Source organism: Dasypus novemcinctus, chromosome 13 (assembly GCF_030445035.2).
Source record: "Dasypus novemcinctus isolate mDasNov1 chromosome 13, mDasNov1.1.hap2, whole genome shotgun sequence".
NCBI classification, from domain to species: Eukaryota; Metazoa; Chordata; class Mammalia; order Cingulata; family Dasypodidae; genus Dasypus; species Dasypus novemcinctus.
The window spans coordinates 7024786-7048175 of NC_080685.1; the positions used below are offsets into that span (position 1 = coordinate 7024786).

General features: G+C 49.2%; 1 long non-coding RNA gene across 1 annotated transcript; it reads right to left on the reverse strand.

The window, feature by feature from the left end:
• Positions 1–22055: 22055 nt before the first annotated feature.
• LOC131273122 (uncharacterized) lies at positions 22056–23147 on the reverse strand. The gene is made up of 2 exons (XR_009180285.1): positions 23052–23147; positions 22056–22297 (listed from the first exon to the last, which is right to left on the reverse strand). It is a non-coding gene; the product is annotated as an uncharacterized lncRNA (long non-coding RNA).
• Between the last annotated feature and the right edge of the window lie 243 nt (positions 23148–23390).

Sequence of the window (23390 nt, forward strand, 5' to 3'; positions counted from 1 at the left end):
TTTGCCAAGACCCCCGGAATAGGGTCTGTGACCAGTTATGGGTCCAAGGCCCAGGTTTGAGCAACTAACAGGGGCAATCTTAATCAGAACAGGATGAACCAAGAATCAAAGAATAGCAGTAACACACAGCTTCCTGCCACTAAATCTCTACAAGGGAGAGAAAGTGAGCATCTGAGAAAACTCGACATCCTAATCAGATTCCTAACCATCAGCAAATATCTTTAGCCATACTAAGAAATTAGAAGACATGAACCCCCACAAAAAGGCATATATCAAATCCCAGAGGAGACACGATTTTTGAGACAAATAATCACCAAGATGCATACAAATTTCCAAATTCAAATAATGAGCTAAAAGACAATATGGCTAAAGAGTTAAAAGGCCTCAAGAAGATGCAGAGCAAGCAAAAAGGAGAATGTGAAGACCTGAATAGGAAAGTAACAGAGCTCATGGGAAAGACATGACAGGCGAGATCAGAAACACACTAGAGGCCCACAACAGCAGACTTGAAATGATAGAAGAAAGAATTAGTGATTCTGAAGACAGAAGAGCTAAAATTGGAGAGAGAAGAGAATGGAACAAATTTGAGCAACGGCTCAGAGAGTTGAATGACAACATGAAATGCAACAACATACACGTCATGAGAGTTCCAGAAGGAGAAGAGAAGGGAAAAGGGGCAGAGAGAGTATTTCAGGAAATAATAACTGGAATTTACCCAACTCTCAGGAAAGAAATTAATTTCGGAACACATGAAGAAATCCTATAAATCTGAAAAAAGAAGACATTAGAAAAATGGGTGATGCATCTGAAAAAGGCTTCCCCAAAGTGGAAACCCCCCAGTAGCCAATAAACATAAGAAAAGCATTCAGGGAAATGCAAACTGAAAAACAAGCTAAAATGAATGACAACACCCAGCATGAGTGTGTAAATCAGCTATCAAAGTGGACACATGGCAACACCAAGCATGAGCATGTAAATCAGCTACCAAAGTGGACACGGGGCAACAAGCAGCATGAGCGTGTGAATCAGCTATCAAAGTAGATATGTGGCAACACCTAGCATGACTGTGTAAATCAGCTATCGAAGTGGACACACAACATGCCGTGACTGAGCATTTCCCCTCCACGTATGCACACACAAGTGCTCACCGACGTGCACCAAAGACAAGTCAGAGAAGGCTCAAAGCAGCACTGCCCGCCAGGGCTAAGCAAGTGTGAGCGCCCACGTGCCCATCAGAGACGATCAAGAGCCTTGGTGTGGCAGCCTTCTCGTAACAGATGTGCAACAGCCACGCTCAGCAGCACGCTTCGTGTGAAAGAGACCAGCAAGGCCGCAGACGGTGGGACTCACCTGTGTACTTTTGGAAATGTCTGAAAGGGCGTGTGGGCTCAGATCAGACGGGGCTCCTGGTGCAGGGGGAAGGGCGGCCTCGCCCCACTCCCAGGTCCTGGAGACCGCACGGAGGAGCCCGCTTCTCTGGAAGCTCGCCTGCCCCAGCACGAAGCTGAGGAGCAGCGCACAGTGTAAAAGCGAGCGACCAGGGGTGGACTCCTGGCCGGGGCTGGCTGCTCAGCCACACTCGTGAGGACCTCATGGGAGGGAGACATCCAGCGCTCCAGTGGCCGCAGGGCGGGGCTGAATGGCCTAGGAATATTCCAGAAAGGCAGCATCAGGCACATGAGGCACCAGATCCGACTGAGGCAGGTCACTCCATGCGAGAGGACAGAAGGCGGCAGGCGGAAGGACACTGGGCCCCGGTCACAGGGCACGGCTGGAATCCTGACGACCCGGGGTCCTGTAAAGGGACAAAGTGCGTGGAGTGCCACCTGAAGATGGCCCCACGGAGCCCCCTTTAATCTGACTGTGAAACGTGACTGGCTTCGCATGGGAGACCCGAGCCCCTCTGCTGACAGGCCTTCCCTGCCCAGGTCAAGTGCACGCGAGGGCGGGGCAGCAGGCAGCAGGGCGGGCTGAGCCGGGTCACCTCCCACGTGCGGGCTGGAGAAGGAGCCGCGGGAGGGTCCCCGCGCACGGCTGCGGCCTCGGCGTCAAGCAGCCAGGGCTGACCCAGGGACACGACGAGACCGCAGGGCCCAGGGCGCTTCCACGGGCCACGAGGGTCCTCGTGGGGGAAAGCACCAGCGACACAGAAACCTCCCCACGTCTAAGGGAGTCACCGCCGCCGCGACAGAAAACCAGGCCGGACGAGAGAGAACGGCGGGGAGCAGCGCCCCCAAACCCAAGGACCCCAGCAGGACCCGCGGGCCCGGCGACGGCAGGAGCAGGGTGACGGCCCCGCGGGCTCAGAGGCCATCCCCGCGCTCCCGAGACGGCGCCGCTCCTGCTGCGCGGTCCCCAGCCCAGTTCCAGGGACGAGGCGGCGGCGGGCGCGACCCGCGAGCGCGAAATGGCGCGTCTGCCCCGGGAGCGCCCCAGGCCGCCAGGCGGCGGGGAGAGGGCTCGGGCCCGGGGGTGGCGGGTGACGGGCTCGGGGCCCGGGGTGGGGTGACGGGCTCGGGGCCCGGGGGTGGCGGGGAGAGGGCTCGGGGCCCGGGGGTGGCGGGGAGAGGGCTCGGGGCCCGGGGGTGGCGGGTGACGGGCTCGGGGCCCGGGGGTGGCGGGTGACGGGCTCGGGGCCCGGGGGTGGCGGGGAGAGGGCTCGGGGCCCGGGGGTGGCGGGGAGAGGGCTCGGGGCCCGGGGGTGGCGGGGAGAGGGCTCGGGGCCCGGGGGTGGCGGGTGACGGGCTCGGGGCCTGGGGGGGGCGGGTGACGGGCTCGGGGCCCGGGGGTGGCGGGGAGAGGGCTCGGGGACTGGGGGTGGCGGGGGCCGGGCGGCCCTGGAGGAGGGCGGGGCGGGCTGGGGTCCCCTCGCGCTCGCGGTGGCCCCGTGTCCCTCCGGGTGCGCCGCTGGGGCCGAGGACGGGGCGCGGGGCGCAGAGGCGGCGGCGCTCGGGGCTCGAGCCCGGCTCCCCCAGGCCGCTGGCTCCGCCGAGGGCTGGGGGCCGGGAGGCGACGGCACCCTGGCGGGAGCAGCGCCCCGGCGGCCCAAGGGAGCCCGCAGCGCGCCCGGCTCCGAGCAAGGCGCTGGGGGCGGCGAGGAGGACGGCGCCGGGGCTGGGGACCCGGCGGGCGCCGCGCTGAGCGCCTGGAGCTCGGGCGGCCCCCCACCAGGGCCGCGACCGAGGGGCCTCCCGGGGCGGCTGGGCCGTGGTGGCTCCAGGCCCCCAGGGGAGTCGGGAGAGACAAGGAAGCACCTCAAGGAGGGGGGGGCGCCGCGGGCGCGGGGCGAGTCCTGGCGGCCAGCCCTGCCGCGGGGTCCCGACGCCCAGTGCCCGGGGCTGGAGCCCGTGACCCGCACTGAGCGCCTCGGGCCGCCGCGGGTGCAGTGGGACGCCCTGAGTCCCCCGCGCAGCGCAGCGTGGCCCCAGGGGGCGAGGACCCCCGGCTCGTGCACACGCGCAGGTCGCGGGAAGGGCGGTGGAGAAACCTCCCCTGGCGGCGCCCAGCGCCCTCTGTCACCAAACCCGGCCCCGGGGCCACCAGGCAGGAGAGGCTGAGGAGGGCTCCGTGCCCCTCCTCCCCCACCGCAGCCTCTGATCACCAGCTGGCTGCTGTTTATGTGACAGCGTGTCCCAAACAGGAGAAGCAGGCCACAGCCGGGGAACAGCAGGACGCTGGGCAGGGCGTGATGGCACATCCCCAGGGGCCCTGCTCCACCCTCCACCTGCCCATCACCCGGCGCAGCCCACCCATGCTGGTTGAAGGCCCTGCTTCTCTACGACGGGGCAGCGCTGACTCCCACCCTCTGGGACATGAGGCACAAGCAGCGCCAGCCAGGCTTGCTCCCCCTGAAACAAGCAGACAAGGGGACGTGGCCGTGTCCACTCCCCAAGGCACCAGGCCATGGCCTCTCGCTGTCCACGCCGGGGACTCTGGCTGGTTCCCCACTGTGGGCTCACAGCCACCCCTGTCCACCCGCCTCCCAGGTCTCCCCTGGGCTGTGCTCCCCGAGGGCAGAAGCTTCAGTGCCCACTGTACTTGCCAAGGCCCTAAGCAAACGTGCTGCACATCCCCTCCTGGTGCCCCAAGTTCAGTGATGGCGCAATGGGAGGCCCATGTCCTCCCGACTGCTGCTTCCACGGGTCCTACCAGGAGGTGCAGTGGGTCTTAGGGGTCCTGAGGGCAGACAGGGTGGCTAGAGCATTCCAGTCTGGGCCTGGCACTTGGGACCTGTGCCCACAGCTTCTGGAGTCCTGGGCTGCCAGCAGGGTGGCATGAGAGGCACACAGCAAGCCCTGGGCAGTGGGGGGCCTGTGGCTCACCCTTGCCGAGCACTTCCTGGCCACCGGCCCTGCAGACAGGGAGCTCCTGTCCTCTCACTTGGGGTGGGTGTCAGCACAGCCCCAGTTCTCTGCCAGCCCCCAGGTGCTGCAAGGCACAGCCCATGTGCAGTGGCGTCAGCACGTGGGCAGGGCAGCAGTAGCAGGGACCTGACCAGAGGATCACGGGCCATGGAGGAGCGAAGGGGGAAGGGTCCAGAGAGCAGCATGCAGGAGCAGCAGAAGGTGACAAGTTTCAGCCAGTGCTTCTGAGAGCTACTGAGCCTGCTGGTCGCTGTGGTGGGGATGCCCCAAAGCAGCTCTTTCAACACAGGCTCCCACCGACGAGCCCGGGAGGCGCTGCTGCTACGCCGCTTTCCTGGAGGAAGGAGACACAGGCACAGGAAGAGCTGGGCCAGGCTCAGCTGGTGCAGCCTCATCCTCTTTGCTGGGACAGGCGTTGTGCCTCTGGCGTGGGGCGCGTAACCGCCATGAACTTCAGGTCTGGCCCGGTTGTCAGGTTGGCTAAAGCGAGGCCACCTGGGCCCGCACTGGCAGGGCATGGCGATGGTCACCGACATGCTGGAGATGGCACTGCAGAAGAGCCAGCGCGAGACCCCAGAGCACCAAGGCGACTTCCCAGCCGGGTTTAGTGGGTGGGCGTGGCTCAGGAAGGAGCCAGGGGATGTGAAGGCTCCCTTGCTCGTGGGTGACTCAGGCAAGCACCCTTTTGCTCTGGGACGTCCCTGCTCATCTTCCCTGGACTGAGTTCACACCAGGAACGGGACTGCTGCTCCACGGGAGAAGGAAGGCGAGCCCTGCCCTCGACCACGGGGACACAGGCGGAGCTCAGGGGCAGGTTAAGGGACCAGGTGCAAACAAGGAGGGAAACAGGGAACAGGCCCTGGGGGATCAGGTCCTGTGCTGGCCTCTTCTGCTCCAGGGAGAGGCCCCTTCCCAACCCTGGGCTGCATCTGAGCTGAGTTCTCACTCCTGGGCTCTCTCGGGGACTCATGCCTGGGCCCCTGTCTGGGCACAATCCCTGCCTCTGGGAGTCTCCAAAGAAGTTTGCATCCCCCCAGTTCCTCAGTCCTATATCCTGCCCACGCGGAGAGCGCTTGCTAATTCTAGGAGGTTCCATGAGCTCACACCTACACACACAGAAAAAACACTCTCCAGTACACAGAGGGACAGGCAGATACAAAGGAACCCACAGAGTCACCCCCCCACACACACTCAGGTAAACCCAGCCACAAAGTCACCCCATACCCAGAAGCACTTAGACACTCGCTCACTCACAGCTCCTGACACGCTTAACACCACGATGGGGTGTGCTCCCCACACACAGCCCCTTTGGGTGCAGGTACACGAGGACCCTCCACCCTACCCCATGGCCTAGGAGGTTTCGCAGATGGCTCAGCCTCAGCGCCCCAGGCCGTCCCTCCCTCCTGGCGCCTGGCTTCCCTCTTCTCCCTTCTCCTCCTTTTTTTTTTTTTTTTAATTTTATTTTATTTATTCATTTAAAAAAAAATATTACATTCAAAAAATATGAGGTCCCCATTCACCCCCACCGCCCCCACCCCACCACTCCCCCCACAGTAATACTCTCCCCATCATCATGACACATCCATTGCGTCTGGTGAGTACATCTCTGGGCATCGCTGCACCCCATGGCCTGTGGTCCACATCATAGCCCACACTCTCCCACGTCCATCCAGTGGGCCATGGGAGGACATACAATGTCTGGCAGTTGTCCCTGCAGCACCACTCAGGACAACTCCAAGTCCCGAAAATGCCTCCACGTCTCATCTCTTCCTCCCATTCCCCGCACCCAGCAGCCACCATGGCCACTTTTTCCACACCAATGCCATATTTTCTCGATTATTAACCACAATAGTTCATGAATAGAATATCATTAAGTCCACTCTAATCCTTACTGTATTCCTCCTTCCTGTGGACCTTGGCTTGGTTGTGTCCATTCCACATTATGTCAAGAAGGGGCTTAGATTCCACATGGATACTGGATGCAGTCCTCCTGCTTTCAGTTGTAGGCACTCTTGGCTCCATGGTGTGGTGGTTGACATTCTTCAACTCCATGCTAGCTGAGTGGGGTAAGTCCAATAAATCAGAGTGTAGGAGCTGAAGTCTGTTGAGGCTCAGGGCCTGGCTATCATATTGTCAGTTCAGAGATTCAAATCCCCTAGATATATCTTAAACCCCAGCACCAACTACAATTCCAGGAAAGTAGCGTGAAAGGCTTGTGAAAAGAGATCACATCTGAGTCCAGCTCCATCATGCAGAAACACCAGCTCCAAGGAAGGGCCAACCTACATGGCAGTGAACTCCATCTGCCATGACCATAGAACCTGTGGGTCTCTTTAGCCCTCAAAAGAACCAAGACCTGGGGTTGTATCTACTTTATCTGTCTCTGGGACTCTGCTCAGGTGTGCATAAGGGCAATCCTTCTGACAACCTCCATACTCTTTTTTAGAGACTCATAGCCATGTAAACTCATTTGTCCTTTCCATTTCCCCCTTACTTTAGGTCAAACAGCATTTTTAACTCCTGTTATTATATGTAGCCAGGGATATTCTGCTGCTCCGTGTTGAACCTTTAATTCAAGGTCATTTTCTGGTTACATCATCAGCTGGTACTTGGTAGTGATCCCTCAGTGCCAGGGAGGCTCATCCCCGGGTGTCATGTCCCACACTGGGGGGAAGGCAGTGCATTTACATGCTGAGTTTGGCTTTGAGACTGGCCACATTTGACTAACACGGAGGCTGTCAAGAGAGAACCCCTAGACACAGTGCTGCTCTAGGCCTTGTTCTTATTTCAGATGTATAGGCTCACAAGCATAGTCATTAGTATCAGGGGGTCACTGTTGGACCCTCATTCCTTCCTGGTCCTTGCCAGGGTGGGGGGTGGGGTGGGGTGGGCTCAGGCTCTGTCGTGGTCCCCAGGGGAGAAGCGGCAGTCCCCCAGGTGCAACGGCAAGAACCTTCTCCTCCTTTAAAGATGCACAAAACCTCCTCAGAAGAAACCCTAGGCTCTGGGTGCCTCCCTCCAGCCTCCCTTCAGCCGCTGCCCCAGGCCCTTTCCCCCTCTGGGGTAAGTCCCTCCCTCCACCTGGCCCTGTCTGGGAGTTCCCTTCCCAGAGCGGGCTGTGCCCTTGAACTCTCCCTTCACAGTGGCCTCGCTTCAGGGCCCCAGGGCTGCTATGGACCAGGTGGGGACAGGAGGAAGGTCGGGGAGGGGGCGCAAGCCTGAGTGCAGGAGGGAGAGTGAGGACAGGAGGGAGAGTGAGGACAGGAGGGAGAGTGAGGTCAGGAGGGGGCATGAGGGCGGGAGGGGGCGCAAGGGCGGGAGGGGCGCGAAGGTGGGAGGGGGCACGAGCGTCGCAGTCACCGCCTGGTGGGCAGTGCTCCCTTTCAGAGCCAGGATTCCTGCCTGTCCTCGGGGCCAGCGAGGGGACATTACCGTTAACTGTGAGCCAGGCCACTAGGAGCAGGGACTCCCACCTGCTGTCCCCGTGTCATCCCCTGCATGAGAGCTGGAGGCAGGGCTCTACAAGTTCCCACAGCCAAATAAAGGGTGTCTGCACAGCTCTCCCCCAAAGACCCACATGGACCCCAGGTAAGGGGAGCCCGGCTCAGCGCCCCCAGCTCTGCTGTCCTTGGAGCCAGCCCCAGGATGCCCTCAGGGCACCCCCAGCAACCTCCCTTCACCTCCCATCACCCTGGTCCTCTCTTCCCTGGGTCTCTTGCCATTTCCAAGTCTTCTTGGCTTCCAGGGAGGGGGTCTCCTCCACAGGGTGCAGGAGGTTAAAACGCAGGCTTTAGTAAGTGGGGTGCATGCCCCCACGTGCTCCTGACTAGTGTGCCACAGTGGAAGCTCGATATGCTGCTAGTGTGTTGGCCCGTGCAGGGTCCTTTGCATTTGCGCGTGTTTGTGTGTATGTAGGGGAGGGGGTGAGGATAGAGGCCCTATACCACCTTATGGCAAGAGGTGTGGGTGCGTGTTTGTACATGTGTGCTTGTATGGGTGAGCTTGAGTGTCTCTAATTAGGTCTCACCAGCTTACACGGAGTGGGGTCCTTGCTATGGGATCAGGTGGCCATCTGGGAAATGCCTGGACTTCCTCTTGGTGTTCTGCGCTGGGGGCTTGGGAAAGAATTTGGGGAAAGGGTTGGCTCCCTGTTTCACCTGATGTCTGCACCCTCTAAAGGCAAATTCCTCCAAGGGATGGAGTCCTGCTTCACCTGGACCCACCTTTTACTATGGAAGAGAAATGCCAAACCCTGAATCAAATGAGATGCTGTCACTTTAATTCCACACAGGGCAGACTCAGGGGTTTTGATGGGGATTTGGGGAATCTGGGTAGTGGGTGACAGAAAAAGGGGGGAAGTCAAAGGCAGGTTCCTTTTCTGGGGCTTCACAAGTCCAGGAAAGAGCTCTGCCCCTGCCTCTGTAATCATAGCAGCCTAACAGCGTCTCAGGCTTCTGGTGCTCTGGGGAGGACCAGGGCAAGTGTGCACCCCTCATTCCTCATCAGGGGGAAGGAAGAGTCCTGGGGGCCTGCTCACCCACCAGAGTCAGGCAGGGCCTCGAGGAAACTTCATTTGGGGGCTGCTCTGGGTGGTGGGGAAGGGGATGGATGGAGCACTTTCTGTAGAGTCTTCCTTCCCTTCCCCCATCACAAGGCTTGAGAAGCCCCCAGGGACTCCTTTCCTGAACTGCGCCTCCCCATGCTCCATTGGAGTGAGGACCCCCGGGGAGGCCAGGCAGAAACGGCGTGCATGTGAGTGTGCGTGCAAGTGTTTCCATACTGAGAGACCTATAATTTGGGAAAGGGTTGTAGATGGAGAGCCCCTGGCAGAAGATTGGGTTCACTGCCTGAAACTGCTAGGGATTTGCACCTTGTTTCTTGCCTGGCTCCAAAACACTGCCAAGGCCCCAGGGGCCATGGGAAGAACCTCACAGTGAGGAGGATGGTTCTGGGCAAGGCCTCCCTTCCACTTTCCTCCCCTCTTAGGAGGCTCCAGTTAAGTCCCTCGCCCACCCTGGCTAGGACTTGTCCTGGACTTGGTCCCTGGGGTCAGCCTTGGTTTGATTCCCTGATGCCTCTTAAAGGCTTGCCCAGCTCTGCAACAATGCTGCGTCTTCCTGCTGGTGGCGTGGCTTCCAGCCTCGGCAGCTGTGACTGTCCTCAGGTAAGAGGCAGCAGTCCTGCTCTTAGACAGCGAGGCGCTGGGAGGGCAGGGGCTGAGCTGCTGGGGTCGGGCTCTGGGCTCCTTGGCTCCAAGGGGCCACTGTAAAGGCCATTAGGGAAAAAAAGAGATGGAGCTATAGATGTGGCTTTAAACAATATATATATATATATATATGTGTATGTACATCTTCTGGGGAGAGATAAAGTCAAATGTTTGTGCAGGAACCTGCCCTGGCAGGTGGGTGATGAGCTCCCCACATGCTCTTGTACAACCCCCAGTCTCGGGCCAGAGGCTGATGCACAGCCACAGGGAATCTGCCTTAGGAAGCTCCTGCGAAGCACAGCTCCCAGTTCATTTTGGGAGGGGTGAGAAATCAGAAACGAGGTCCCATGTCAGGAGTTGTTCTCATTTTCTAATTAATTTTCAATTCATAGAAAAATGAAGCAGGAAGGAAAGTGAAAGAACACACAGGCAGGACTCTGGCCCAGAGAGGGGATGAGAATTCCACAACATTCTCTAGCAAGTTGGTGCCATGCCAGGGCCAGCACCTACGTGGCCGGAGAGCCAGGGCTGTTTCCTCCCCATTCCTCCACTCTAAGCTCTGCTCTGTCCCCAGCCCACCTCCACACCCCCTCCCCCACCCCCCCAATTCAACCCCGGGTCTTTCCTCATTTCATCTCATTTCAGAGACGCGTTTAAAATCTGCTCACCTGGACACAGGACTCTGGAGAGAAACATTCCAATGTCTGAACCTCTCTCCCCACTAAGCATACACACACATACAGGTGCACACACACACCATGCACACACACACACACAGAATGTATGTTCCTTCCCCAGTGCCTTCAGAGCATTACACACAAGCAGGGACCCAGTACTCAATATGACCACAACAGGTAGACGGAGTCCTGTATACCATCGGGGCTGTGCCTCACCCCTTTATTAAGGAATGCTTTACTTTCCAGACATCAAAGAGGACTCCCACCCACTGATGCCAATACTTCAGGCTAATTTATTTCTTTATATTAATGAGAATCTCACCCTACATGTTTATTCATATTGGAGGCACATGAGCTCATACAAGCATACATGCATACATGACCTCACGCACACATGTTCACACACAGACCCAGAAAACTTTCCTACTTACTGTATTCTCCGGAGGAGAATTGCAAGCTCTCCATCAAATCCTGAGCCTCTGAGTAAAGACATCCCCCACAGGAAGACGGGGCCTTGTGGCCCCTGGGAAGGGGACATCTAAAGCCCTGTGAGTGACAGGCCCTTGAGAATTCACAATTGGGCCCATGCCAAAGGGTGCTCCCGACGCCTCGATGCCTGTTTCAGAGCACAGGCCAGCCCTGGGAAGCACGGGGTTTGCAGGCGTATCTGCAACATAGCCTTTGCCATGCAGTCTTTTCTGTGGCTGGTGGTTCTTTACTTCCCAGAAGTGGCAGCTGTGAATCCCCTTCAATGTAGGAGAACCAGCTCAGAGATTCAGAATCGGCGTCTGGGCTCCTGCTGAGTTTAGACAGTCCAGCCCAGGCTGCAATGAATATATCTGAAGAGGTACAGCCAGGGACTCTAAAAGCACTCCCCCATCTTGAGCCCAAATAAGACATATTCTCCTTTGTAGTTCTTGCAAGAATTTATGTTGTTGACCACAAAGTCCTCTATTTCCCTGAATAGATCTTGCCCCAAGTGTCCTTCAGTTGAGTGGGGAGACATTTTCTGATGTGCATCCTCTCTTTTGCCAGGACACATCAGCTGATCAGCCACTAAGGATAGGTATATCCTGCTCTTTTCTTCTGGGACCCCTGCGCTTAAGTCCAGAGCTTAACAAAGTATCCCCTGAACTCCTGCTAGCCACATTAAAAAGCATGATGGGAGTCATGTGACTAGATCAGGTCTTCAAATGCCATTCTCCAAATAATGCCCCCCCCCCCCCACTGCTGGCATGGTTTTCCATTCCAGGTTTTCTGGAAAGAATAAATACCTTTTTTCTTCCAAAACTTACCTTGAGTCTCCAGTTTTTGAAAACTTACCCATATCTCAACATCAGCTCAAATGACCCATCCAGGATGTTTCCCCAAGAGCTTACTTCAGGGTTAATGTCCTTTTCCCATGTTCTGTCACATAATTCTATCTGGAACACTATTTTGACTAGTGCCTCTCTTTGGCCTGTTTTACAGCTCCTACATATATATCCATCTTGGCCTTTCCAGTATGGTCTTCTTGGGGTCATTGTTTTATCCCCAGGACCAATACATAGTAGTTGTTCTGTAATTGTTGGCTGAATTGCATTTTTTAAAAAATTATTTATATTCTTTTTTTTTAAGATACAGAGAAAACACACACTCTCCCTGTCAATTTCCTCATACTTACTCAAAACAATGTAATCATGTCTCCAAAATTACACCACCTATACCAACAATATAGGAGGACCGATGATGATATAGACAGGTAGAAGTGCGTTCTACGTGGAAGTGAACACTGCCTGATTGTGTTCAGGGCCTTTACTTGTATTCTCTCACTGAATATTCCTTCCCACCCAGTGAGCAGATACAGCTTCTTTACAGAAGGAGAAAGTGAAGCTCAGGCTGATTAGAGCCTCTGCCCCGGGTCACACCTAGGTCTTTCTTGCTTCAGCAACTCTGCTTTTTCCACTGTACCCCTGGATTAATGGCAGCCATTGGATAGCTAACAGGGTTGCCTTGTTTAATAGATGCTTGCAAGAGCAGGGACTTAGCACTGACTCTTGGAAGTTGCATGAGGGAGTCACAGAATCAAAACACCTCAGAGTTTAAAGGTTTCTCAACAACCAAGCCTTTCTTCTTATTCAAGAACCAATAATTCCTTTTGTGCTATCCATAATGCATGACTACTCAGTCTCAGCTTTAGCACTTTTAGGAACAGTGAGCTCATTAGCACAGGATCCAGCCTAGTTCATATGTGGAGAGCTCTGACTTCTGTCCATCAGTCTTTGAATCATACAACACAAGTATAAATCCTTTTTCAATGGTCATTTCTACAGCTATTATGGCAGCATAATCACGTCACCACATGCATCTTCTTTCAGACTGGAAGGTCCCACTTCCACAGCTCTGTCTCCTGTGTCATTCATTTGGAGGCCTCTCTGCAGGCTGGATATTCTTCTAGGGTTTATTTCACTTCTAGAGTTTGGAAGACTCAACTTTGTAAGAGTCACTTTACATTGAGTGAGAATGAAAAGGAGAATTCATTCATTTATTCATTTAACAAATTCTTATTGGTATCCTATTCTGTACCAAGCATTGCCCTAGACTGCTGCTGTCAAATAGAGCATCTTTGATGATATAAATGTTCCCTCTGCTGTTCAATATGGTAGACACTAAATGCATGTGTTTATTGAGCACTTGAAATGTAGCTTGTGTTACTAAGGAAAAGAGTTTTTTAAATTCTTACTGATTTCTATTTGAACTTAAATACATACATGAGGCTCGTGCCTACTCTATTGCATAGCGCCAATATAGACATTAGAAAAGTAGGATGAATAGGGCCCTGTTTTCATGTAGCTCATACTGTAGAGGAAGAGCTGGATAGTCAATGATTAAACAAATATATAAGCACACTAATTTCACATAGTGGTAAATAATTTGGATAGTCTTTTAGAAAGGAAGGTGGACAGTGTAAGTTCAGCTAGGTGAGTTGGGAAAAGCCTTCTATGAGGAGGAGATATTGGAAGTCAGATTTAAATGAGAAGGAACCAGCCATGGAATGTTGCAGAGGAGCAGCACTGTAAACAAAGAGAAGAGCACAGGGTCCTCTTGGGCATTTTTATTTCTCCTACAGTTGGGAATTGCCAGATGTTTAGCAAGAATCCACAACAAGTTTTCCCCATATCCATTCTTAATCAGCCATCCAATGGCTTCATTTGATTCTTCATGTCTAGCTCTTCTCTAAATGCTTCACCCTGGAAATACTCAAATCTAAAGGGAGGGGGAGAAACAGGGAAAGGGGAAATGGACAGAAAAAGAGGAAGAAAATGAATAGCTGTGGAGAAGGCAATGGAAATGAAATCTGGTGAAAAGGGAGGAGAGCTGGAGTCAGTTTGGATTGGCGATTGTGTGTCTTGTCTGTGAAAGGCCTGGAGAGAAGTCACTTAGTTGGGATGGTGGTGAGGCCTGCTAGCTGCTGGCAGCCTAGAGAGGAGATACACAAATCCATTCATTACCATTCATGGCAAACTGATAATTGTCATTACAGACGTTGAATGAATGTTTGAGGAAAGGAAATTTAGAAGATGATGGAGTGGTGGTGATGGTGGAAGTGATGCTGGGATGAGGAGGAGAAGGAAGAGGTGGAGGGTGACAGTGACTAGACTTTTGCAGGACAGATACCGTATCTTTCAATGGCCATCTCCACTGATTCCTAATTTGATGTGGTAAGAGCAAAGGCTCTGAGGACACCTGATTCTAATTCAGGCCCTACCTTTGATTATCTGGAAGGAGGACCAAACTGTGCCTTGACTTACTGAAGGGACATTGTCCAGCTCTGAAGAAATGTTCCATGGCAGAATTCTTGTTAAAAGCAGAGAGAGAAATGGCCATGCTTTATCATAAGCCTGAGATGTCTTCTCAAAAAGAGCACATCCAAGAGAATTCAGGCCTCAGGACACAGTCTGTGACTCAAGACAGGGGACAGAGGGGAAGAGATGGTGATCTGGCCCAAATATTGTAACTAATATTATCAGTGATTAAGTGTTTACATGAAACCCTCTGTCCTCGAATACACAAATCTAAAATTGCAAGACACTACATATACTGCCTTAACCCAATGAATGGCGGGAAGAGAGTATAACCTACAACATAAACTATAATCCATGCTGTATAGCTGTGCTCCAAAATGTACTCATGAAATGCAGTAAATGTACCACACTAATGAAAGAGGTTGTCAACGTGGGAAGAGCGGGGTTGTGGGGAGTGGAGTGTGCAGGAGACTCTTATATTTTTAAGGTTACATTTTGTATAATCTATGTATCTTTAAAAAAGATAATAATAAAATGGGGTGTGGGAAAGTTTGCCTAGAAACCTATACAAAGTCCTTGAAGCTGAGGAGGCAAAGAAAACAAGAAGATAATGAGTCTGAAGAAAAGTGAAATTAAACTTTTTCATGTGAGGGTGGAGTGATTTTGTCTCCCAAGGGAGATTGCAGGTGGCCTTAAGGAGAATAGACTTAATCAGACAGGGTATGAGAAAGTTTGCAAAATTGGTAAATAACCAGACATTCATGGTATCCATTGGAGGAGACACAAAGATGTAGGGAATCAGGATGCAGATAGCCTGGTGAGGACACAAAATACATCTTTCTAATAAATCCTGTTCTCAGCTGGTAGGGATTTTCTCACAGGGTGCAAAGCTCTGTACATGGATGTCAGGACCAATCTGGGAACACCTAAGAGACTCTGACCCCCAAGGATGGGGCAATAGAGTCCTTGGGAAATTATAAATAGGAAAAGTAAGATGCACTCATTTTTGTTAAATTGCAAAGTTGGGAGCAGCAGGGTTCCAAGTAAATGGCCCATCTGAGAGCTAGAACCTTTTGTCAGGGTTGAGCCAATACTGTCCTGGAGGAATTTCTGAGGTATCATTTATCTAGTTTTTGAAAAGCCCTGCAAATGAGCCAGTGGCCACCTGTAGGAGAAATAATGGATCCTGGGGCAGCGTGAGACAGCAGCCTCACAGACTGCAAACTGGTTCAGACAGAAGACTGGCGGGCACCCGAGATGCGATTGCCTTTTAGAGGACCCACCACTCACAAAAGCTGCAGTCAGGGCTTCAGTCTCCATTCTAAGGATCTGCAAATGTATATGAAACTCTGCTGGCTTGTGGAATTCCTGGAGTGTCCAGCATTCTCAGAATGCTGAGAGAGATTACTGCCAAATGTTTGTGTATTCACATGGTAATGGTTAAGCTAAATTTCTCATGGAATTTGAAGGGGCCTGAGTTTATTGACACTTCAGTGGGGAAGGACTTTCCAGGAGCATTGGCTGCTACTGAAAAAACATTGAACAAAGCACTGACCATTAAAAAAGAAAATCAGTGCTTTGGTATGATGAACAGTACTGGGGAAAGACAGAAAAATAGAACACCCTGCAGAGGTGGTTTTGCTGCTAGGATGTATTTTGGAAACAAGACTCTTTGAGATGAAATGGTCCTCATCAAAAGCCATTGCCAGAGATGGCCAAAGCATGGCAATGCCCAGAGAGGCCATAAAGATTTTATTCTGGATGCTTATCAATAGGATAGAATTATTCAATGCCTGGTGATGCTTCTTACAACTGATTCCCAAAAATATTAACAGGTCAGTCACAGTTCCACCTGTCCTCTCCTCTTATACCTGACAATGGGAGTTCTACATTTAGGCAGATGGAATTTGAGAGTATTCCAGAAATATCTTCACCCCTAACCTTTAGAGATGGTCAAAACATCAGAAAACCATTAGAAAACCCATCTCAGGGTGGGAAAGTATATGTGACAGACACGTTACCTTGCCTTTCTGCTGTAATGGGTTGTAGATATAGATTACCTTGTTGAATAGTCTAAAGAAGCTCCTGAATAAATAGTAGCATTCCCAATTTGATATGAGGAAACTGAGCCTCACATCAGTGATGCCTCTTGTTCAAACCATAAACTGAGTCAGTGGAAGATTGAGGATCTGAATCTCGTACTGTGACTTGAAAGTGTAGAGGTAAAACCTTGGGCACTGGACTTTGAAGGCCAGCTCTGCCGTTTACTGGCTATCTGACCTTGGCCAGATTACCAAATATTCCTGTGCCAGTTTCCTCATCTGTAAAATGAAAAGACAGTACCAGGAACTCTTCATATAGTCATGATGGGGAATGATAAGTGTCAATGATAGGGGTTTGAACAATGCTTGGCACATCATCAACACTATAAATATTAATCTATTGTTACTTTCATTATGATCACAGTATTGCTTTAAGTTAAGCATTGCCATGGTACCCCCAGCTGTGTTCTAAAACTGGAAATATCCTGTAGCAAAGAGGCTTTTGTCAAGTTTTTGGCACCACGTTGCAAATGAGCCTGGTCAGTGATGTTAATTCCCCTCCCCCCAATATAGTAACATCACAGCAAGGATTAGGGAAATGGAGCATTGGAGAAGTAGGCACAGCACTGAAAGATGAATTTCCAAGGCAGATATTTTATTCTTGATATTACCCTAAGACAGAACCCAAATATGGCTAGAAGATCAATTGCTATCAGAGCTGAAAGTCATCTCAAACATCATCCAGTTCCACTTGCAATTTTTTAAAACATATAAACTCTTTCTTATCTAAAATCAAAGTTTCTAAGTTGATACTAAAAACTCAGCTGACAGCAGCCAAGCTCACCGTGTCTCTTGATGTTTTAATTAATGAGTTATTAAATTAAGTGTTTCCTTGCACTAAAGAGAAAGTCCCAGTGATATCTGAACACTGTTCCCCCAGTTGTCTTCCACTCCCCATCCTTTCTATCCCCCATCACCTCCCTCTTCCTTGGAACCTCCTCCCCCAATGCAGTGCATTCCAACATAGACATGAACAGCTAGAGTATGAGAGGAGGATAAGGAATACATCTATCCCTGTTCTAGAACCTTTAGAGTCTTTGTGGGCAAGGTAAGGGAATTGACATCCACCAGTATGGGTTCAGAGTACAAGTTGTTTTATTATCTGGGATGGTCCCACTGAGATGTGAACTCTTATGTTGGCTTCAGAGTCCAAAGTTCTCACCATTACACCCTAGAGCCACTGGCAAGTGTTAACCCCTGATGCTTTGGAGGTGTGTGGGCCTCTTCCCCAGCTGTCTCCTTCTCAAGGACTTCCTTCCCAGACATTTCCTATCCTGGTCACACAGGACCCCCGTGGGATCCTCTGCAACAGGAGGAGATGCCCCTGGCTGATGCTGTCCATGGATTGGGTGACCCACATAAGGAAACACTGGTCCAGAATGGCTACTGTGTGTCCTTGGAAGTCCAGGGAAATTGAAACCAGGCAATACCTTTGCTTTTTGCAAGTGGATTTAAAGTGGAAGGATCACAGCACCCCCTCGTGTCCCTACAGGGACCTATCTTGCCTAGACCAGGGGCGTGTCCAAAGTAAACCAACCTAATGCCCTGTTGACACCCTGGGGAAGTCTCCCGTGGCCCCTGACCTTCAGCTTCTCTCAACGCCTTTCTGTTCTCCTGGTGATGTGGGGAATCTTCAGCACCGCATGCTCTTGAGGGTACTGCCAACTTGTGGCCTCAGGGTCCCCCAGCAGTCTCCTTGTCGGGAGGGCCTTGTCCACTCTGAGCAGGATGTAGAGCACTGCCAGGTCCTAAGTGTCACACAGCATTGCTGGCCTCAGTCGGGGACAGAGAGTCATCTTTTATGATCAGGATTTGAACAGAAACTGCCATGGCCCTAACACAGGTCCCTAGGCACACCATGGTCACAGGTGGAACCAGTGTGGCCAGGTGTAAGTTACCATCTCTTGTAAGTAGACAACATTTTCTTCTGGGCTATTTCCTCAAGGACTAGAGGGGCATCTCCTCTCTCTCTGTGTATCCTTTCAGCTTTCTCAGTTCACCCTCCTCCCCACGTGCTTGTGTCTCCCCTATTGAAGGTTTGAGGCCTCTGCGCCATACTGAGTGGGGAGTTTAGAGCCATTCCAAGCGGTGCCCTCTAGAGGTTCCCATGATCCGGACCTATAGCTGGTTCTAAAACAGATGTGGATATACATTTTTTAAAGAAATTTTTGGGATACAACAATATATAAAAAGAATTATGCACAGTGACCCAGTGGTATTCATTCCATGTATGCAAGACTATTTCAACATAAAATCAATTAATGTAATTCATCACATCAATATGCCAAGAAACAAAAATAAGTAGATACAGTAGTACATTTAATGAAATCCCCTCATTTATGATAAAAATAAATTCTTAGCAACCTAGATATTGGAACTTCCTCTACTTGATAAAATACATCTACAAAAATCCTATAGCTAACATAATACTTAATGGTGAGAACTAGATGCTTTTCCTTGAGGTGAGGAGCAAGGCAAAGGATGTTCCCTCTTAACAAACCTATTCAACGTTGTACTGGAAATCCTAGCTAAGAAAAAGACAGAAAAAGGATTGAGAGATATGCAGATTGTGAAGTAATAAAAACTTTCTTTGTTTGCAGATGAAATGATTGTCTATATAGAAAAATCCAAAAGGAAGGACAAAAAAAAAATGACACTCCTGTAATAAGTGATTGTAGCAAGGTCACAGGCTATAAGGATAATATTCAAACATCACTTGCTTTCCTAATACCAGCAGTGGACAACTGAAATGAAAAATATAATATTTACTTTAGCCCTCCCAAAAAGCATAAATCTAACAAAATATGTACAGGATCTAAGGAAGGAATACTAGAAGACTGTAAAGAAAGTTAAAAATGATCTACATGAATGGAGAGAGATTCTATGTCCTGGATAGGAGGAATTAGTACTACTAAGATGTCAGTTCTTCCCAACTCGATTAATAGATTCAGTGCAATCCAAATCAAAATCGAAGCAAGTCATTTGTGGATGCTAACACACTCATTCTAAAATCTATAAGGAAATGCCAAAGAACTCCCACTTTTGAAAACCATTAACATTCTTCCATTTGGTTAACTTTAGGACTGAAAACATTGAATATACATGAAATGTTAGGCATACCCCTTGCCCTGAATCCTAGGACAGAATGCCTTCATTCACTGAGCACCTATTTTGTGCTTACTAGGTACCAGGATCGGCTGTGGATAAGGGGTGGTATCTGGAGCAAAGCTAAGGTCCCTGCCCCATGGGGTCCACATCTAGAGGCACCAAAAGGGGCAGCACTGTGTAGATAGACAATTTGTCTTCTTCCCATGACCATCTCCTGGTTCAGATCTGTGGATTCAGGGTGAGAATGACAGGCAAAGTAGAGTGAAGAATGGGATATGGATGATAGGCTGTGGTTGTCACCCTTGGGGGCAGCTTTCAAGGTAGAGAGGAGGTGGGGAAGGTAAGGGCCTGGCATTTGATTGCCAGAGTCCTGCACTCACTTGAACTGCTTGCCAATGCCCAAAGGAGCCCAATGACAGAACTCAGTGTCACTGGCCCCAGGGATTATTTTCTTCCCATTTTTAAAAAAAGCCTGTTTCTGTTACTCAGATTGAGCAAACTCTATAGATCTGTCCTCAAGTTCACCAATTCTATCTTCTGTCATCTCTACTATAGAGCTCACCCAGCAAGGTTTTTAAATATTGGTTATAGTACTTTTCATTTTGATTTTTCATTTTTATTTATAGTCATACCAGCCTAATTAGACTTAGTGTTTGCATGGCAATTAAATTTTCCATCTATTTACTTCCAGCTTGTGTGGTTCCTTCTATTTAATGTCAGTTACTTATAAACAGGTATAGTGCCACCTTACTTTTTTATGCAGCATTAATCTATTGACATCTTATGAAATTATTGATATGGCTTAGTTTCAGTCCACCATCTTACTATATTTTGTTCCCTTTACTGTTTGTTCTTTAGTTACTACTTTACAGTAAATTTCTTTATGTTTGACTACTTTAGCAAGTTTGAACTCCATTTCATTTGGTAGATCCTCATTTAGCTTATCTCATAATGCTAGCCTTCACTTACAAAAATCAAGAACACTTAGGTGATATTTTCAATATTGTTGATGAAATCTCTTTAGTTAGACCACACAATTCATTATGCATATTTTTCATTTTCCACAGAACAACAGGCAATGTTGTTGTTAAATTACAGCTGCTACAGAATACACATGGCCCCCTTGCCTGATTCTAGTGTTTCTCACTTTGGTTGAAGCTTTCAAATGTGGAAGCCTCTTCAAACATCTCAGAGCTTTCACCCACAGCCTAGTTCCAAAGTTACTGCCACATTTTATGGCAGCACACTGCCAAATTCTATATTTCATTTTCTCTTGCTTTATGATGAATTACTAGAAAGGTTGGCAGCTTAAAATAATGAGCATTTAATATTTCAGACATTTTTGTTGAGCTATAATCTAGGAGCAGCATTCCTGGGTGGTTTTGACTCTGGATATAACCAATGTATTCTCCTTGTAGAACTAAATCCAAAACCAAAGAAGGGAGAAGATGAGAAAATAGTCTATAAATGGTATATGTTTAGGATGGCAGAGTTGACACAATAACAAGTGGTAGGAAAAAAGAGAAGTAAAACAAGAGAATAGGGTCAGTGATCAAGGGGTAGATGTTTGAAGTGCAGAGATATCTTTTAAAACTTGTAAATCAAACAAAAGATGTTGCATACCTTAATAGGTTTTATAACAATTGCAAACATAGTGTATACTATTGTTCATCAGTAAGAAATAACACACAAACATCACATGCTCAAACAAAAGAAATAACATGGAGAAATGCAGTAATATAATCTAATACATAGTTAAGAGAGTGTACAGCTCATGAGTTGTAAAAATAAATATAAATAGGGAGAATTATATTTATGATGATATATATCCATATGAAACCAAAAATAATGACCACATTGAATCAAAAATACGTGAGTCCATAGTGATAGTCAAAACAAATTTAATAGTAAGGAAAGGGTTGGGAAAGCTTTTTTTTTTTTTACAGCAGAATAATAGCAATTAAAACAATAGAAGAATGACTAAATGAAGAAATTATCAACATAGAAACACAAATAGTGTAATTGCCAAGGAGCAGAGATGATCAAAGAAGCTGGAAAATTCAGAGAAATATTATTATAGAACAGGATATTAACTACTCTCAAAGTACCTCTCTCCAGATTACTTCATCATAAATATAAAATAATGTATCTCTACAGTGCAGAGTTCTGCTAGACCCCTCCTTACCCGAGTGACCAGACCTAGGACCACAGTAATGCTGGTGGACGCACTGGACATCATCCCTCTACTGGGATGTGCTAGGAAGCACACAACCTTTCAGAAATCTTGCCCAAAATGTTAATCTGAATTTAGTCTTGAGCAAAATAATCAAACAACTTCAGAATACAGAACATTCCATGAGAAACCTGACCTGGCCTCTTCAAAAAATTCAACATCACTATGAACTAGAACAACAAAACAGTGAGGACACACTTTTGGTTCAAAAGTACTACAGACTAAGTCCCTTGGTTGTGAACCAAAAATACATCCACACCATTGTGTTATTACAGTTGTCTGCGATGTTGGCTGTTTGAAGAGGACAAGTAGGTTGTCTTGTTGAATGGAATATATTCTGTAGTTGTCTGATAATTTCCTCCAGATTAAATTCAAGTTAAAATTGTTGAGCAAGGCCACAGCATAGTTAATGCTGTGTGCTTCCTAGCAATCCCATCTGCTGTCAAAAGATGTCCAATTTGACATGTTTCTTCCACCTGCTCCTTCCTCCAGTTACAAACAGTTGGGGTGGAAAGGAGCAAGGATTAAGGACACTCATGTTTGTCAAATTTGGCATTGGTCCCACAAAGTAGTAATCACATTTGAAGATGGAAAGAAGATGATTTTTCCAATCCATATACACTTTTGGACTAAAAATAAGAAGCGGCTGGTAGTTGTGACATTGATTCCCAGGGATGAATGGCTCCAAGGGTCTGTTTGGGCTTTGACTTGAACTGTTGTTTTATACTTTTTTTTTTTTTTTTTTTGGTCAGGTAGAGAAGGTACTTTTCAAAAAAATCATTTCATTCAAATTAGTAGCATCTTTCCAGCAGATCTTAATATCTAAGACAAAAAAGAAAAAAAAAAATCAAATGAGATTCCTTGTCAGTGATTGCTGGTAGTTGAGCTGGACTGACTGCTAAATTATGATAGAGATCAGGCTTGTACTGAGATTCTGTTGAACTTATGATCCTAAATGGTGGAGCTGTGGAATGAATCAGGGGTAGTGACAGCCTCAGATTAAAGGAAATATGGCCCCCCTTAAAATACAGTCCAGCCTATAGAGGAAGACAGAGATCTGCCCAACCCATGCTAGGAACCAGCAATGGTCCTTCTCATCACTGCACAGAAGCCATGTCCGATCCCTACCACTCTTTCCTCAGCTGCCAGTTTTCACCCCTGTCCCCTTTGTGTAGAGCAAAATCAGATTTTCACACCTCCAGACTGGGATTGGGTTTAACATCAAAAATGCAAATTCAGAAACTGACTGCTGTAGGAATGAGAGGGCACATTGCTAGGAAACAGACCCTCCTCAAATTTGAAGTCCCAGGGTTTCCCTGTTATTGTGAGGCAAGGGGAGAGTGACCAGCCGGACAGCAGCTGTGAAACAAAGCAGAGTTCAGAAAATGAACAGAAGATGGAGTTGGTAGGGTGTGGCCTGGACCAACTTCAAGGTAAAAACAGGCAGAACTAGATGAGGTAATACCATCTCTTGGAGCAAATAAGGATGTAAAACTGCAGTGGGAGAATGAGCAATGATCCCACAGAAAAAGCAAGAAGGAAAACATGCCCCAAAGAACCACAGATGTGTGATTACCTCTGTCTGAGCATGAAGGCCAGGGAATCGGCATGATAACTTCCTCTTACTGAGCAGTAGTTTTCTTTTCAAAATCTTCTCTTTCAAGGCACTGGTGGCATCAGTGTGGCCAAAGACTTGACACCCATGATTGTTGGCTGCCGGATTCTCAAGAGAATCACACTCTAACTTGGGAGAGGTTTTCATGCCTATGGAAGCATCAAAACCCAGTTATGAAAAATAAAAACATGGCCAAACAGGTTCCATTGTTTAAAGCCTTACTATGATATATTTTTTCAGTCTAAGAGGGAGCATCAAAGAACATAAGTCTCTGGAAACAAACAAGGCCAATAGAAATTC